This window comes from Dendrobates tinctorius, unplaced genomic scaffold, assembly GCF_039654945.1.
Source record: "Dendrobates tinctorius isolate UK_male_01 unplaced genomic scaffold, ASM3965494v1 ptg000366l, whole genome shotgun sequence".
NCBI lineage: Eukaryota > Metazoa > Chordata > Amphibia > Anura > Dendrobatidae > Dendrobates > Dendrobates tinctorius.
Genome location: NW_027362032.1, coordinates 3,646,932 through 3,662,310, shown reverse-complemented (window position 1 = coordinate 3,662,310; position 15,379 = coordinate 3,646,932). Strand labels below are relative to the sequence as shown.

At 46.5% G+C, this 15,379-nt stretch overlaps 2 protein-coding genes and 1 long non-coding RNA gene across 3 annotated transcripts in view; all 3 read right to left on the bottom strand.

Annotated features, from left to right (window-relative positions):
* Nucleotides 1–15,379, bottom strand: part of LOC141075643 (oocyte zinc finger protein XlCOF29-like) — a 191,635-nt gene that overhangs the window by 160,627 nt on the left and 15,629 nt on the right. The window lies entirely within an intron of this gene.
* Nucleotides 1–15,379, bottom strand: part of LOC141075587 (uncharacterized) — a 119,619-nt gene that overhangs the window by 95,181 nt on the left and 9,059 nt on the right. The window lies entirely within an intron of this gene.
* On the bottom strand, nucleotides 11,771–13,514 carry LOC141075603 (uncharacterized). Its single transcript, XR_012227307.1, has 2 exons — nucleotides 12,987–13,514; nucleotides 11,771–12,706 (listed from the first exon to the last, which is right to left on the bottom strand). It is a non-coding gene; the product is annotated as an uncharacterized lncRNA (long non-coding RNA).

The following is a 15,379-nucleotide window of genomic DNA, read 5'->3' as shown; positions in this document are numbered from 1 at the left end:
AACCTACCAATGTATGGAGGGGCGGTTGCTTGGTATATTAATGCACAATGAAGACTTGTATGCTCCGCTGTTCACACAATGGGAATGCACAGCATCCAGGTTAACAGCCTATTAGTTACGCCCATACTATTAGATCAGGCGGGCTGCCTAGCGCCATCCAAATGCATCCCATGTGAACAGACACCACAGTTTACAAGACTGAATGGGCCCAACTGCACCCTGAAAAATAAAGTGCAAAAAACACATATAAAAAATATGAGAGGTATTAGTTAATATTTTGGCCAAAATATGTAAGCAAGTAACCCACGTCATGCGTTGGCCTAAAAAAGTGTCAAAGGACTCACAAAAATTGCTTCTTCTACTTCCACCACTGCTGCTGCTGCTAATATTTTGGCGTTGAAGAATTGATGGTCCGGAGGTTGGAAGTCAACAACCGCGATTCGAACTGTGTGCTTCACTGCTGTCTTAGGGAAAAGCTCTCTTAAGGTTGTGTAAAAGCGTGTTTCAATACTCCAGCATTCGCTGTTCCCTTTCTAGGGCAGGGATCATGTGGCAAAATTTGGTTTTATAACGTGGATCTAATAAAGTGGCAACCCAGTAGTCAGCATTATTCCTAATCATAACTATACAGGCATCATGTTGCATATAGTGCAGCAAGAAGGCTCTCATATGTAGGGCTCTACCATGAGGTCCAAGCCCATGCTGTGTTGGTGACTGGGTAACAATGAGGCTCGTTTCCTCCGTCCCATCCCACCAACCACGAATAACAGAGAGGGGAGTATTATCCTCTTCATCTGACAGTTACTCGCCCATCACCTCTTTCTCCTCCATTTGTTCCTCGGATCTTGCACCTTCCATAACAGCTTGTCTGTTATCACCCCCCCCTCGATCACAGTAATCCACCCTCCCTTGGCACCCACTTGTGTTGCGACAGTCTTGAACTTAGAGACAGTATTATCCCTTCTGCATCCTCCTCTGCTTCCTCCTCTTCTTCTGGGACCACCATCTCTTCCCGCAGGCTATTCAATGTCTTCTCCAGCATATAGATGACCAGAATAGTGATGCTGATGATGGAGGCATCAGTGATAACTATCTCAGTAGCCATTTTTAAACTGTGCAGAAGGGTGCAGAAGTACTTAATCTGTGCGCACTCTGTAAATGTGACATGCGCCAGGTCCACACGGCGTTGGCCCAGGCTATATGACATGACATACTGCGTCAGGACTTGTTGCTGCTGCCACAGTCGCTCCATCGTGCAGAGTGGAATTCCACTGCAAGTCGATGAGGAGAGGGGTGTGAATGGCAGAAATGAGAACACAGCTTACGTGCCTTCTTGAGCAGTTCACCCAGGCCAGAATAGTGGTGGAGAATACGCTATACCACCAAGTTGAGGACATGAGCCATGCAAGGCACGTGTGTGGGCTTGCCTTGCCGTAGGGCCGCCACCAAGTTTGCACCCTTATCACCTTCCCTGCATGCAGGTTCAGCGGAGACAGCCATTGATCAAACTGAGCCTGGAGAACTGTCCACAACTCTTCAGCTGTATGACTGCAATCTCCAAGACATATCAATTTTAAGACTGCCTGATTGCAGAGAGCCCTGGCTGTGCAGTACGGAGGTGGTGGGGATCTGCTCCGCACTTGGAACGCGTGTCTCATTAAGGCAGAGGTTGAGGGCACAGGTGGAGGCCCTAAAAGTGATAGAGGAGGCAAAAGCAGTGGAGGAAGTGTTAAATGTAGAGGTTTGTCCTGCAAGCCTTGGGGATTCCAAGACTTGTGGAGCAGTACCTGTCCCCACAGCCAGTAGAGTCACCCAGTGCCCAGTCAGCGAGATGTAACCCCCTTGGCCATGCTTACTCATCCAAGTGTCTGTGATGACACACTCCCCATGCACACTAGACTGTATAATCTCTAGACTATAATCTAGACTATACTGACTAGATGTTTCTTATCAAAAACATCCACAAAGGCACTATAAGCCGACGGTAATCCGAAGAGAACAGGAGAAGGAAGAGGGGTACCCACGGGATGCAGCGGCAGCAGGCACCGAGCCTGAAAAGACCCCCCCAGCGCAAGACGTTGCCGCTATGCCAATCTAAGGTGGGCTCGTGGAGCCCAGCCAAGGGAGACCGAGTAGGATTGGATGGGAAAGACCTGCCAAGACATAAAACATAATTTTCTCCTTGTGCAGGGCTCCTACCTGCAACTCTACCTCATGAGTCACATGGGTAACTGTCTCTAGCAGGGGTCGACCATCTACGGAAGTGAGACTTTGAGGGTTCTCTAAGGGCCTCACAGGAACAGAAAATTTGTTGACCTCCTCAAGCCTAATAAAATTTCCGGCGGCACCCGAGTCCACATAGGCCACCAGAGAAGCCCGCTTCCCATCAACATGCAAGAGGACAGACAAAGTGAGGGGTAGAGAGGTATCACAAACACCCAGGAAGGCCTCTCTCACCTGGCCTAGGCGGAGGAGTTTTCTGGACGGTCAGGACAAGTTTGGAGCAAATGGGAACCGCTACCGCAGTAGAAACAAAGACCCTGGAGGGTTCTCTCCCTACAACGCTGGTCAGAGAGCTTCAGGCAGTCCACCTGCATAGGTTAGGGAGCAGAGGCAGAGAAGAGGATCCTGGGTCGGGAACTGGGTGGTCTGCAAAGAGAAGATAAAGGACAAGAAACCCTTCTCTCCCTGGCCCGTTCCTGAAACTGGAGATCTATCCGTGTGGCCAGGGAAATCAAATCCTCCAGAGCTGTAGGGGTATCACGACCAGCGAGCTCATCTTTAATATGACTCGAGAGACCTCGCCAGAAAGCGTCCACCAACGCCTCGCTATTCCAACCTAAGTCGGCGGACAGGGTCCTGAACTGTATGGCGTACTGGCCCACGGTTAGGGAACCTTGGCAGAGGCTAAACAAAGCCTCAGTGGTGGAGGCTAATCGACCCAGTTCGTCAAAAACCCGACGGAAAGTGTCCATAAATACAGATAACTGGGAAACCACAGGGTCATCACGCTCCCAGAGGGGATTGACCCAAGCCAGAGCGTCCCCCTCTAGGTGAGAGATGATGAAGGCCACTTTGGCTCGGTCTGTGGGGTACTGCTGGGGCAGTAATTCAAAATGAAGACTGCACTGATTTAGAAAACCCCGGCATAATTTGGCGTCACCGCTATACCGGGGTGGTTTGGCCAACTGCGGAGGAGGATGGGAACCCGCAGCAGGAGGAGCAGAGGCGGCCGACTGCAAGGCAAGCAACCGACCATCTACTGAAGCCATATAGCTGAGGATATGTGACTGGGTATCACGCTGCTGCGCCAATTCTTGCTGTAAGCCAGCCAACTGGGCAGCGTTACCATGGTCAGAGGATTGGAGAGCGGAAAGACGCGAGTCCATAGTTTTCATAAAGGACATCAACGCATCTGGTTTTCCTGAAGGAAAACCAAATCTTTTTGGGCAGCCGTGGCTCCAGCGGGATCAGCAACCTGTTACGGTTGCTGTAGCAAGAGGAATGCAGAGACAACCCAGAAGTGGACCCTCTGGGTCACGGCTACAGAGCCCCTAAGGGCGAGCGTCCAGGTGAGAACCACCCCCTATACAGGGAGTGTTAGGGGTAGACCCCCAGGGGATAGAACCGCGACAGCCGGAACCAAAGGGACGACTGGGCTTAGACAGGAGAGGAGGCACAGGCAAATCCGTACAGGGAGCCCAGGGGAACACAGAGGCCGTGGAGAACAGGCAGAGCGCAGGACCGGAGCGCAGCGGGTGGCAATAGCTGGAGGCTGCAAAAGCAGAAGTACTGATAAAACACAAAATGGGAGGATGGAAGGAGCAGGACAGGGAAGGAGTAAGGACCAACAGAGGGTACCGTATAGCAAGAGTGCAGAGGGAGAGCTGTCGGAGGCAGCGCAGGTGGAGGCAAAGGGAGAGGGAACTGAAGATACAGCACACAGCGAAGGCAGAGGCAAGAATAGAGGTACTTAAGACCAGGGACACTGCACAGACAGAGGCAGGGTAGAAGGGGCCTGTAACACAGAGAACGCTGCTATGAGACAGCGTCACCGCATTAGTAGAACAGGCGTCTTACCTGTCCAGACGCCGGGCATAAGTAGCACTGGGTGCCGCCATGTTGGAGGCGGGGCCAGCGTGTCATACTACCCAGGGGGCTGCGCACCAGGAGGGAGGCAGTGCGCAGGCGCCCGACGCCGAGGGAGCCGGAGGCCGGGCGTGGGGACATGTCAGGAAGCGCGTGCAACAAGGTAAGTGGAACCCGGGGCCGTGACAGCCACCTTCAATCCCTTCATGGACGTCACTGTTGAATGATAAATTCATTGTTATTTTTTCTTTTTCACTTACCTGGGATGACAGTCCAGTATTGCTGGGTCTCTCTGATGGGCTCTGCTTACAGAAATCAATCTTTTAACAAACTCTCCTCTTCTTCATAGTCCTGGTTTGTACACTACATGATCTGGATGTTAGGAATAATTTTCTCCCTCCAGTTGATAAGCTGCAAGGGAGATAAGATTTGGTCTGAATATGACCTCTGGTGGCTAGCCCGAGCTACAAAACGTTTCACGGGGCATCCTAAATCATCACATACACATTTGTCATGACCTGTGGCAAAAAAGGGCAATTCAGCTTCCACTCCAAAATCTTTCTTGTGATGGCAGGCATTTATAAAGTTTTCTTATGTTTGTACTGTGCAGAAGAGGCATCCGGGAAGTAGTAGACCTTGTTCAAACTTGGCAGGATGTCAGTTTTTATCACTGAAATCATTTGTTGGGGGAACAGATGAACAGCTATGAATCATAAAGTAAGCACTCAGATATTATAAGTGCACTGTGGAATTTTACTTCTGACTGCAATGCCGGGTCCGGTTTTCCCCCCATTGACTTGCATTAGCGCCGGATCGGGCCGGATGGCCATGCGTTTCATCCGGTTTTCGCTGGATCCGGCAATGTGTCGCAATCCGGCGTCTGTAAAAAACGGCTACTGTAACGTTTCTTGTCTTTTTCACACAATGAAAGCCTATGAGCGCCGCAATGCGCCGGATCCGGTTTTTTGGGTCTGAGCATGCTCAGTAGCTCTGCCCACAAGACACATATATAAAAGCATGACAGTGGGACCCTCAGCCACACCCAACATGCCACCCAAGACAGCAACCAGGTGCAGGAGACCACTGCAGCACCATCAGCACCACCACCACCCCAAATGGAGCAGCAAAGGGAACATGCTGAACAGCGGGAGGGGAGTCCAGCAGCAGATGAGAGACGGTAATTATCAAATTCCCCATTCCTCAAAACTAGGGCCATGGAATATCAAGATATTCATTGGCCCTTTGTTTTTCTTTATTCAACAGCCGCCCAAGAGATGCAGCAGCAGCAGTGGCAGCACTGGCAGCAGCAACAGCACCACCCACAGCCATGGAGTCTGGCCAACAAGAGGACAGCACATCTTCTTCTGGGAGCCCTCCCTCGCATTGTCAGCGTTTGACGGTAAGTTTTTATTTCCAAAATCAATCATCTCTGTAATATATGTCTATTCATTGCCTTTTATTTCAAAACAGGAATCACAAGCTGAAGAGGAGCTCTCAGAAGAAGAAGGAAGGGGTGGACAGACACCTGTAGTGGGCTCACAATTGGTAAGTTTTTTGCATCAAACGCAGAAACACAACATCACACTACACACAACACATAGAAAACAATGTTCTGCAGACCACACACAGCAAACAAATGCCAACATCCAAACACATAAATTTTTTTCTTTTCTTCTCTAGTCTTCCCAATCTGGTGCTCGGCCAAGAGGTCCTCACAGTGCCTCCCAGGGTCGTCGGTGACAGCAACGCGGCGGTCATCAGCGTGTAAGTATAATATTTAAGTGAAATTTTGGTACACTTTTTATTTCATGTCTTAAGTGTCGTGACTAATTTTGCTATTTTTCTCTTTTACTTTAACAGCCTTCACAGCGTGCTCCCGACTCAGACGGTGAGGATGGAGGAATTGATGTTGACAACCTCATCGATCTCGTCAGAGAAAGGGAGCCGCTATGGAATATGGCTGACCGCCGCCATGCTGACCTGATCGTTACCCGACGACTCTGGGAGGAAATCTGTTCGCTCCTTGTGGCCCGCTGGGAGGACCTCGATGCTCGGGTCCAGATTAAAGAGCGGAAGTATATACAGTACCGGTTGCTTGATGTAAACCAGTGTTTCCCGAACTCCAGTCCTCGTGGTCCCCACGGATCATGTGTTCAGGATTTCTATTTACTATGGAAATCCTGAAATCATGACCCCTGGGGACCATGAGGACTGGAGTTTGGGAAACACTGATGTTGTATACTAACCACTTTGTCCTTTCTCGTTTCAGGGGACAGAATTGCGAAGCGGTGGCGGTCTGTGAGGGATCGTTTCAAGAAGGAGTTCAATAAAGAGATGCGGGCCCCGAGTGGATCTGGAGGACGCAGGAGCAAGTACAAGTACGCACAAGCCCTGTCGTTCCTCCGGGATACAATGGTCACCAGAAGGTAAATATTACACACCACATGTGAAAAAAAAATGTTTAGATGTAACAATTTTTTTTCAGCCAGGGCCATACCATGTCACTATATTAATTGTTTTTTTTTCTCTTTATTCCACAGCACGGTGAGCAGCACTCGGGAGCCTGCACGATTGGACCCTTCTGAGGCGATCCCTGAGGAGACCGGCACCGAGGGACACTTCGACCGCCCCGGTACATCTGCACCTTCCCAGCCTTCCCACACATTCGACCCATCTGTCCCATCCACCAGCACAGGAGCATCGTGGCCGCCTACATTACATGAAGCTGCTGGTGAGGAGATCGCTTTCCCTTTACCCCACCCTTCTGCCCCTGCCACCTCTAGTACACCTGCGGGTACTGGGCGGCAGCGGCAGAGGGGTCAGGAAAAGACTTATGCGCCAGAGTTCTTGCATCTGAATGCATCTTTCCAGAACTGTCTAAAAGTCTTGTCAGAGCAAATCTCCGCAGGCTTTCAGCAGATCAACTCCAGCATTCTGGAGGTGAAGACACTTCTGCAAACCATGCATTCAGAAGCAAGATCTTCGTCAAACCACACCTTTTTCAGGTCTGTTGTGGAGCGCATGGAAACGCTCTCTCCTACCCAGCAGATGCATGTAATGCATTCATGCCACGGTGCTCTCCAGCACGTTACCTCCCAACCTCCTCCTCCCACCCCAGTAGTTCCTCCACCTGCACCCCCTCCAGCCACTTTCCATCCTCCCCCTCCTATTACATACCAGCCACCTCCCCAGTACCAGCAACCTCCCCAGTACCAGCAACCTCCCCAGTACCAGCAACCTCCCCAGTACCAGACATCTCCCCACTTCCAGCAACCTGCCCCGTACCAAACTCCTTCCCCGTACCAAACTCCTTCCCCATACAACTTTCCATCAACATCATCTGCTCCTACAGTCCCTGCCCAACCCTCCACTCCACCGCCCACCACCTCTTCTGCCTCCCACATGTCCACCCATTCTGTAGCTTTTTCCACACCTTCACCTCTAACTGTTCCTTCCCCACCACGATCCCAGTCCTCTCTCCACACTCCCAGTGTCGAAGTGTCCCGCAGCCCCTCCAGCAGTATTTCCATCCCACACTACACAGATTTATAATGTGTTTTTTAATAAAAATGGTCATTTGGTTTAAAACCTTTATTAAAAAAGTTTTTTGCACTTTAAAAACATTTTACAAAAAAAAAATATTTTAAATAAAAGTTAAATTATCGTTTCACAATGGTTGTCTGTCATTTCTTTCGGCGGTGAAATATGTTTAAAAAAAGGTTAAATACAGGGTATTTAAAAGGTAAAAAGGTATTCAAAACCAGGTATATAACTGTGGGTAAATTTTAGCTTTTTGCCACAGTTGTGTTCCTGGTTGTGTTTGAAGCAAAGTATTTCACCTAAAAAGTTGTGTTTATTGTTGGTGATTTCCTAACAATGTACACGACTTTTGTTAAAAGGTGAAATACTTTGCATAAAACACAACCAGGTACACACCTGTGGCCTAAAGGTACAAATAGTAAGACCAGGACAAGATAGCCAACTTTGGTTGGCAAAGGTATATACTGTTGGTACAGAAGGTACACAAGTTTGGTTAAGGGCACAAATCTTTCACACTCTGTCATCCTGCCAGTGTACTCTGCCTTGAGGTGACATAAAGTATAGTGCAAAATTGTCCCTCATTACTGAAACCATCACAGAACTTCTAGTGGTAATGTCATGGTAATCTTGCAAGGTGGTTTCTTCAGAGGTGTCCTCAATGGAAATGGGTTCCTTGCAGATAACAAAATTGTGGAGTACCACGCAAGCTTTGATCACCTCGTCCACAGTTTCTGTCTTGAGGTTGATCGCAGTCAATAGGACCCACCATTTGGCTGTCAGAATACCAAAGGTACATTCAACCATTCTTCTTGCTCTTGTGAGGCGGCAATTAAAAATGCGTTTTGTTCTTGACAATCCTCTGCTACCGTATGGTTTCAAAAGGTGTTCTGACAGCTGGAAGGCTTCATCCCCTACACAGACAAATGGCATAGGTGGACCAGATGTTTGCGGCAGCGGTCTAGGTGGTGGGAACTGGAAGGTGTTTCCATACAGTTTACGCCCCATGGCAGACAGTTTGAAAACTTGAGAGTCATTGGAGCGGCCATAGGCCCCAATATCAAAAGCAATAAATTTGTATTCCGCGTCAGCGATGGCCATGAGGACAATTGAAAAATATTTCTTGTAATTGAAATATTCCGATCCCGATCCGGCTGGCTTTACAATGCGGATATGTTTCCCGTCCACAGCGCCCAAGCAGTTCGGAAACTGACATATCTGTTGAAACTTTTCTGAAATTTCTATCCACCTCTCTGTTGTGGGCTCTGGTAAAAACTCTTCAGCTAAGGAGTCCCACAGTGCACGGCATGTGTACTTCACTATTCCAGATATGGTGGAAATCCTGAGTCTGTACTGGAAATGCAGTGACGAAAGGGATTCTCCAGTTGCAAGAAATCTGTGGGGAATTAAAAAACAATCAATTAGTTTAAAATCACAGCATTACATACCAAAAGTCAGCTATAACATTTGGAGATACAAACTACCACCAACAAGATTGCAGTGAAAGTGTGCTCTGATGCGAGGCATATACAATAAATGTGGCTTACCTTAAAGTCACCATCAGACGCTCTGCGGGTGAAACAGAGAAGCGGCAATAGGTGTCCGATTTTCTTATGAGGTGTGCAATGCGCTCCACCAAGTTATCAAAATTCTCCATTTTCATCCGAACATATCCAAAAAATTTATCCGGGTTTCATCTAAGGTCCATGCAGAGTGTAGAATAGACCCCACGCGTCATTCTCTTGGCTGTGATGGGGTGGATCCACAAACGTCGTCTACGATGCCTGATGCGCTGCTGTCTCGCTCTCTCCTTCTCCAGAACAATCACCCTCAAACGATTCGCCTCCGCTGTAAAATCCGCCAAATTCTTCAAAATATTTCCAATCACAACATCCATCTTCGCCAGTAACTTGCTCTTCTCTCCAACCTGCACTTTCTCCTTTACAACCTGTCAAAGAAGGGCTGTAGGAACACGCTATTTATAGTTTTTCAGTAGCCAATCCCTTTCGGAAGGCCACAAGGGGCGATATTAAAAACCGGATTCGGCGTAATCCGTCGAAAAACGGATCGAAAACCGGATGAACCGGATGAGACGGATCCGGTTTTGGCTGTCAAGAGCAACACGGATCCGGCAGAAAACCAGATCCGTCACATCCGGTTTTACTAAACATTTGCCAGATCCGGCGCTCCGGCACGACGCCGGAACGCGCCTGACGCCGAAAACCTGATGTGTGAAAGGAGCCTAACAGAACTCAATCCAACCTTACGGATTGAGGAACGGGCTCAGAGACATAGCCCATAATTGATCCTGTAGGGGATGAGGTGGCTGGCCCATCTTCTCCCCCTACAAGAAGCATGGGTGAAGATGAGTCATCACAGGAGAACCCATTGGCTGCCCAACAAACCACACCACCAGGACCGTCTGCTGCTGCCCCATCACCCATCCTGGAGGAGCAGGGCAACTTGAGCAGCAGCCAGAATGGCCTGATCCGGGGCTCCCCACAGGCTGCTGTTACATCCCGGCGAGGCCGAAGAAGGCGCCAGGTCGCTGTTCAAGAGAGCAGGACCAATGTGGACACAGGGGTCCTAAATTATTTATCTCGAGTCACTACAGATGATGGGGAGGAGACCTACTCATGTAGCCTGGCCCTTTATCTCCGTGCCCTTTCCCGTGAGGTCAGGCTCCGTATTCAGGGATGTTTTCAGATCCTGCTTGATGCAAGCACCCCCCCAATACCCCATATGAGCTTTTTGAATATCTGGAGAGGTGGCAGCTTTCCCCCAGAAATCTAATGCGCATGAGACCACCCACACAGATGCTTGGTCAAGCAGGGTCTGAACATCCTCAAATACGTGGGCCTACACCTCACCCCCTTCCTCCCCCTACCCAACCTTCCCAACAGCAGCAACAGATTTCTGGCTCTAGCCAACCCCACCAATATGGCCACTTTTTCCCACCCAGTGTTGGAGGCTGGTCCCAACCTGGTTGGGAATGACATGGCTATATTGGTGGGTATGAGACATGGGCCTACCCGCCCCAACAAGATGCCCCTCAGCAGTATTACTATGGCCACTACCCCCAACAAGCACAGGAGGAAGGTCAGTACCAACACCATGGGCAACAGTATGCACGCATACAGGGCGATGTTGCTCAAAGTAGTCAGCAGCAACCACAGGCTGCGTCTCCGCCTTCTCCTTCCCCAACATTCCACAATATATAAGTGGCTAAAAACATGGAAATTGTAAACCCATACTGTACATGAGTGTTCTTAAGCGGTCTGATGGGAGGAGATGTCCAGTGTGTTTGAACTGGTGCTCAAAATCCCAATCCAAAGTAAAAAAGAGGTGCTCTACATCATCAAAATGAGCTAAAACAGATAATACTAACATTTCTTATGACGGTTTTCAAATCATATGATTAAGACACCATGACAGGCAAGGCTACCTTATGCGTTTCTAAGACATATTACATGTCTGTAAAAAAGACAATATTTCACAGCGCTATACTGGCAAAGTCAAAGGATCAAAATAGACTACTCACTTGATAATGCCTAGAAAAGGCGTGCTGTCCATATTCACTTAGTAAAATTTAGGCCAGCTAACTATATTCCAAAATCAAGGCAAACAGCCTCAAGAACATCACGATCTATGTATTATCAAGTCAGTCTTCTAATTTGATCCTTTGACTTTCCCAGTATAGTGCGGTGAAATATTGTGTTTATTACAGACATGTAATATGTGTCAGATACGCGTAAGGTAGCCTTGCCTGTCATGGTGGCTTATTAATATGATTTGAAAACCTTCATAATAAATGTTAGTATCTTTTGTAGCTCATTTTGATGATGGATAACTCCTCTTTTTTACTTTGGATTACAAATGTGTAATGTTGCAATGTTGTTATTGCACTATGTATGTTGTTGGATATGTTTGTAATTTTGTTTTAACAACAATGTTGAATTATGCCAAAAGCCCAATTTGGGCCATTGCCCAAGTTTTTCATAGGGCAAGAATATGTTTGCCTTACAAACTAAAAAAACAAAAAAAAGGCAAAAGTAAAAATTTTGCAACTACACTTTACGTCTCTGTCTTAATTGTCCAAACCCCTATCAAAATACTCTTACCAAATCAATTCAACAGTCATAGATTCAGAAGGGGTAGAAATATATATATTTTGACACACATCAAACCAACATTGCCAACATAGATACAGCATGCTCTTGCCAAGAAGGTTCCCCCTGAAGTGCCATAAAGTAATTAGTGAAAATATCACGCACTTTGAGGCCAGAGATCGGTCTACGTTGATGGTTGATAGGTGGTCTCACCCTACACACATTGTCCGGCCTACGCACACCAGCAGAGGAGGAACAATCATGTATCCTGGTGAAGTTATGAAGAACCACACAGGCTTTCACTACTTCATTAACATTTTGTTCTCTCAGCTGAATGGCAGACTGGAGTACCCGCCATTTGGCACAAAGAATGCCAAAGGAACACTCCACCAGTTGCCGAGCACGTGATAGGCGCAAGTTAAATATCCTGCGCCTGTGGTGAAGGTTGCGCCGAGGATATGGCCTCATGACATTGCGTGTTAACTGAAATGCCTCATCTGCCACAAGGACATAAGGGACACATTCTTGAGTGGAGCCTGGTAGCTGGCAGATCCAACTGGTTGTTGCGTAGCCGCCGAGCCATAATGGAAGTATTGAAGACTCTAGAGTCTCCCGTCCTTCCATAGGCCCCAATGTCAACAATTATAAACTTGTATTGAGGGTCAGCCACAGCCAACAATACAACAGAAAAGTATTGTTTAGAATTGAAGAATTGGGAGCCAGAGTTCGGCGGCTTACGCACCCGGATATGTTTGCCATCAAGGGCCCCAATACAATTTGGAAACTGGCATTCCTCCTCAAAGTACCTTGATATCCTCAACCAGTCTTCCATCCTGGGCTCGGGCATGACGACTTGATATAGTCTTGTCCATATTTCACTACATGTTGACCTGACTATGCCAGATATGGTTGATCTTCCAATCATAAACTCATGGTGGAGGACAGCATAAGATAGGCCAGTGGCCAGGAAGCTGAAGAACAACAGAAAAGGATGATTGTCGAATGCACATATTTACAAAACAAACAGGTCCATACATACCAAACTTGGTAAGATTTCAGAGCAAATAACACACATCTTGCTTTGCACAATGACTAAGTGATATTCAGTACATATTCCACATAACATTCTGGTCTGTAAGTTGAAACATATGTGGACTAAGATGAGGGCCTAAAACTTACTCCAAGAATGCAAAAATTCAAACTTTGCCCAACACATTATGAACCTAGAGAATGTGGTTCTGTAGTACATACCGTATTGTGAGTAGAAGTCGCTCCTCTGCAGATATAGCTTTGCGCATCCTTGTGTCCTAAAAGGTTATCCCAGGGCGCACTGTCTCCAAGAGTCGATCAAATGTTGCAAGGCTCATGCGACAGTATTGGTAGAATTTGACAGGATGCTCCCGCAGAGACGAATAGAGGCGGTGAAAATTAACTCTTGTGAGTCGTTGCCTCAAAAGTGGATGTACCCACATGCGTCTCCTCCTCCGCGGATCCACTATCACTGGGTATGGTTGGCCAAAGCGCCGTGACAGAAGCCAGTTGAAGAGAACCTGCTCAGTTGTGTTGAAAGTCAGACTGTCTGCCATGTTGCACATACAACACCAACACACCTAGTGAAGGCAAGGTCAGAAATGGCCAGAATGAAGGCTGCCACCTGTTCCTGAGGCAATAAATAGAGTGCAGGCTAGTGATTTAAATAGTTAGCAGGCCTCAAAACCGTTAAATGTCCATTTTGCAAGCCTGCGAGAAAATCTCACCATACGGATTGCATACGGATGGCGACATGCGCAAAATACGCGACCGCACCTTGCTTACGGATGACCTACGGAGCACTATTTAGGTGTCATTCATCCGTATTACGCCTGTAAACTACGGACCGTATTTTGCGTCGGTTAGTGTGACCCTGGCCTTATTTTAGGGCTATAAAATGACAAAATATAACAATAGCTTGCAAATAAGTGAGAAAATAATCAATAAATGAGATAAAAAACACAAAAAAAAAACCCCTCTTTAAAAAAAAAAATTTTCAAAAATTTTTTTTCAAAGAGGGTTTTTTTTTTTTTTTTTTGTGTTTCTTATCTTATTTATTGATTATTTTCTCACTTATTTGCAAGCTATTGTTATATTTTGTCATTCTATAGCCCTAAAATTAGGGTATTTTCTGGATTTGTGAGGATTATTCAGCGCAGACATTTTTAATTTTATTTGCACTTTAATCAACAACTTGGTGGTGTGTCGTTTGTCGTGCAGCGGATATTCCTCTTGTAGTACTAGCGCCCCCAATATATATATCTAAACTATATACTGTGTAAGTTTATAAGCCCCTCCAGTGTCAGGAATAGATAGTATGTGACAATACCGTATATACCACTCAGGGAACACTTACCTTTCAGAGATAATTTCCATATTCATACTAAATAATGGCACAGATCCCCCAGACATTATGACTGCACATATCCCTAGTCTTTATACCGATATTGCACTCATTCCCTGACAGACCGCAGCATGGCCATTAGTTAGAAGCTGCTAATGATCTTTGGAGCAGGTAAGTTTTCCCTGAGTGGTACATATTGGGCCGTCTGAAGACTGAGTTTAGTCTAGGACAATCTGTCTGCACTACTAATTATCAGCAGTTACATTACCAAACTAGGGCAGTCCCTATAGGAGAAAAACACAAGAATTATACTGTATTGTCACATACTATCTATTCCTGACACTGGAGTGGGTTATAAACTTACACAGTATATAGTCTGAGGTCTGCGATCTGCCAATATATGGCTAGTTTTCTGACTGTTTTGGATAACATGATTTTAGTGTTTTTTTTCGTTTTGTCTCGCTTGAATATAGGTCAATATTAAATAGTCTCCTGATGAGTCGCCTTTGGTGAGGACGATGAAGCCCGGAGAAATGAGAGGCTTGGAGAGTGAGTGTGTATACGTCACCTCTACCTATATACTGAGATGTAGGGTACATGTTTTTCTATTAGTCACCTACTGACTAATCTTCAGGGGGTGAATTATGGGTATAGTTTTACATTTGGAATGAATAAGGTTTAGTTTTATCCTTTTGTCAGCAAACATGAGGAATGACAAGAGACAACCCATTTAAGAGAATTCAATTTTGGTTAAAACTATTCCAACACTATGAACATAAAAAAGACTTCTCCCCTATGTGACGTGTCTGATGTTTATTAACAGTTGATTTCCAAGTAAAATATTTCCCACATTAAGAAAATGAAAAAATCTTCTCTTTGTGACTGCTCTGATGTCTAACAAGAAGCGCTTTCCGGTTAAAATATTTCCCACATTATGAACAGGAAAAAGGCTTCTCCCCTGTGTGGGTTCTTTGGTGTTCATCAAGATTCTGTTTCTTGGTAAAATATTTCTCACATTCTGAACATGAATATGGCTTCTCTCTTCTGTGAGTTCTTTGGTGCTTAACAAGCTTTCCTTTCAGGTTAAAACATTTCCCACATTCTGAACAGGAGAAAGGCTTCTCTCCTTTGTGAGTTCTCTGGTGGTTAACAAATTGTGATTTAAGTGCAAAGCATTTCCCACATTCTGAACATGAAAAAGGCTTCTCCCCTGTGTGAGTTCTATGGTGAGTAACAAGCAGTGATTTACGTGTAAAACATTTCCCACATT